Raw genomic sequence first — 3,668 nt, forward strand, 5'->3', positions numbered from 1 at the left:
CCGCAGAGTATGGAGTCGAGCTCCTCTACCCAGTGCGTATTAGATTCCTTAAGGGACCACACTAATCTGGGTTTGATGCCGCTCATGATAAGACCGTTTGCACGTTCGACCTGGCTGTTAGTTTGTGGGTGATAGACGGAAGCATAATCGAGCTTGATGCCCATGTTTTTGCACCAGAGTTTTACCTCGTCGGCCGTAAAGTTCGTACCGTTGTCAGTGATGATGCTGTGGGGGACGCCATAACGGTGTACAACCCCGGATATAAAGTCTATCACCTGTCCGGATTCGGCCGTCTTAGCAGGCTTGGCTTCTATCCATTTGGTGAGCTTATCCACCATGACCAGTAAGTATTTTTTCTTGTGGGTTCCGCCTTTAAGGGGTCCAACCATGTCAAGCCCCCAGACCGCGAAGGGCCAAGTGATGGGGATAGTTTGGAGGGCGGTGGGTGGCATATGGCTTTGGTTTGCAAAAAGCTGGCAACCGACGCATCGTTGGACTAAGTCCTGGGCATCTGCCCGGGCCGTCGGCCAATAAAAGCCTGTATGGAAGGCCTTGCTTACAAGGGACCGAGCTGCAGCGTGATGCCCGCCGAGTCCGGCATGAATTTCAGCCAGGAGGTTCCGCCCTTCCTCTTCGAAGATGCACCTTTGAAGGACTCCGGTAGTGCTTTTCTTATAAAGCTCACCCTCATGGACTTTATAGGCTTTAGATCGCCGCACTATGCAGCGTGCCTCATTTTGGTCCTCGGGGAGTTCCTGACTAGTAAGGTAGGCGAGGAATGGTTCTGTCCACGGGGCGATGACAGCCATTATTACGTGGGCTGAAGATGTTATTTCATTGGCAGAGCCTCCAATTATGTTAGAGTGTTTGGTGTCGGGCAGTGCGGTTGGGTCCGGGCTGTTATTGCCGGGTTCCCCTTCCCATACTACGGATGGCTTGAACAGCCTTTCTAGGAAGATGTTTGGGGGGGACTACATTGCGTTTTGCGCCAATTAGTGCCAGGACATCTGCCGCCTGATTATTTTCTCGGGCTATATGGTGAAATTCGAGCCCTTCGAACCGAGCTGACATTTTTAGGACAGTGTTGCGATAAGCTGCCATTTTTGGATCCTTGGCATCAAAGTCTCCATTTATTTGGGATATTGCGAGGTTCGAGTCCCCGCGCACCTCTAGGCGTTGAATGCCCATGGATAGTGCCATCCGGAGATCATGTAAAAGGGCCTCATATTTGGCTGCGTTGTTGGAGTCTGTGTACATTATCTGGAGTATGTATTGAACTGTGTCTCCTGTGGGGGACGTCAAAACGACGCCAGCCCCTAGACCAGCCAACATTTTGGAGCCGTCGAAGTGCATGACCCAGTTTGAATATGTGTCGTACTCTTTAGGGAGTTCGGCCTCCGTCCATTCTGTGACGAAGTCGGCCAAAACTTGCGACTTGATAGCTCACCGTGGGGTTATGTCCAAGAATATGCATTTTCATCTTATGCTTCCAACTAGCAAAATTAGTACCAACAAAGTAAGGACCTCTATGGTGGTAATTTCCCTCGCTAGACGCCATACTCTCCTAGGTTGTGAAACCAAGGCTATGACTTCCAAAAGCTATGAAAATCAAGGCAAATGGAAACCAAAGCTCTAATACCACTTGTAGGATCGAAAGTATGTCTAGAGGGGGTGATTAGACTACTTGACCAAATAAAAACTTATCCTTTTCCCAATTTTAGTTCTTGGCAGATTTTAGCAACTTTGGACAAGTCGAGCAATCTTAACACAATTCAAGCAAGCATGCAAAGAGTATATGAGCAGCGGAAAGTAAAGCATGCAACTTGCAAGAATGTAAAGGGAAGGGTTTGGAGGATTCAAACACAATAGGAGACACGGATGTTTTTGTCGTGGTTCCGATAGGTGGTGCTATCGTACATCCACGTTGATGGAGACTCCAACCCACGAAGGGTAACGGTTGCACGAGTCCATGGAGGGCTCCACCCACGAAGGGTCCACGAAGAAGCAACCTTGTCTATCCCACCATGGTCGTCGCGCACAAAGGACTTGCCTCACTAGCGGTAGATCTTCACGAATTAGGCGATCTCCTTGCCCTTACAAACTCCTTGGTTCAACTCCACAATCTTGTCGGAGGATCCCAAGTGACACCTAGCCAATCTAGGAGACACCACTCTCCAAGAAGTAACAAATGGTGTGTTGATTATGAACTCCTTGCTCTTGTGCTTCAAATGATAGTCTCCCCAACACTCAACTCTCTCTCTCACAGGATATGAATTTGGTGGAAAGAGGATTTGAGTGGAAAGCAACTTGGGAAGGCTAGAGATCAAGATTCATATGGTAGGAATGGAATATCTTGGCCTCAACACAAGTGTAGGCGGTTCTTTCTCAAAAAAAGTAACTTGGAAGTGTAGGTTTGTTCTAATGGCTCTCTCTATGAATGAAGAGGTGGTGGAGGGGTATATATAGCCTCCACACAAAATCTAACCATTACACACAACTTTCCAATCTCGGTGGGACCGAATTGTTAAACTCGGTCGGACCGATTCAGCAAAGCTAGTGACCGTTAGGGTTTTCGGTGGGACCGACATGCAACTCGGTAGGACCGATATGGTTAGGGTTAGGGCATAACGTAATCTCATTGAGACCGATTACACAAACTCGGTGAGACCGATTTTGGTAATAAGCTAACCAGAGAGTTGGTCAGGTAAACTTGGTGGGACCGATCGCTCATTTCGGTGAGACCGAAACGTTACGATGGGAAAACAGAGAGTTTACATTGCAATCTCGGCGGGACCGATCGCCCATCTCGGTGGGACCGAAACGTTACGAAGGGAAACAGAGAGATTACAATCCCATCTCGGTGAGCTGAGATCCCTACCAGTGAGACCGATTTGCCTTGGGTTTCTGACAGTGGCTATGACATTTGAAACTCGGTGGAGCCGGATACAAAGAATCGGTGGGGCCGAGTTTGACTTTTGTTTTAGGTCATATGTGGATGTGAGAAAGTAGTTGAGGGTTTTGGAGCATATCACTAAGCATTTTGAGCAAGAGCCTCATTAAGCAACACCTCATCCCTCCTTGATAGTATTGGCTTTTCCTATAGACTCAATGTGATCTTGGATCACTAAAATAGAAAATGTAGAGTCTTGAGCTTTGAGCTTGAGCCAATCCTTTGTCCTTAGCATTTTGAGGGGTCCACTTTTCTCATCCATGCCATGTCAATCATTGAGATTTCCTGAGATATTAATCTTGAAATAGCATTAGCTCAATGAGCTATATGTTGTTAGGAATTACCAAAACCACCTAGGGATAGTTGCACTTTCATAGGTGCTACTAGATGTTGCTCCTATGTTGCAACAACACAATGAACTGGGCTGCTGCACAAATCAGTAGTGTTGCTAGGTGATGTGCCCATGTGCATCACTTACCAAATATAGAACATGCCAAAAGTGCATTGTCTGCCAAATATAGAACATGCCAAAAGTGCATTGTCTATCAATCATGATGGCCCCATGTTATTTATGCTGCAATCTCTGTTACAGTTTGCCCATAAACTGAATAGCAAATAATTCACCAGTGTTTCATCATGTCAATTACAATGATGTCAATAACTTTATGAACAATCTACTTGCTAACTATGACAACAATCATAATGGCAAGCAGGCCAA

Source organism: Triticum aestivum, chromosome 4A (assembly GCF_018294505.1).
Source record: "Triticum aestivum cultivar Chinese Spring chromosome 4A, IWGSC CS RefSeq v2.1, whole genome shotgun sequence".
Taxonomy (NCBI): Eukaryota; Viridiplantae; Streptophyta; class Magnoliopsida; order Poales; family Poaceae; genus Triticum; species Triticum aestivum.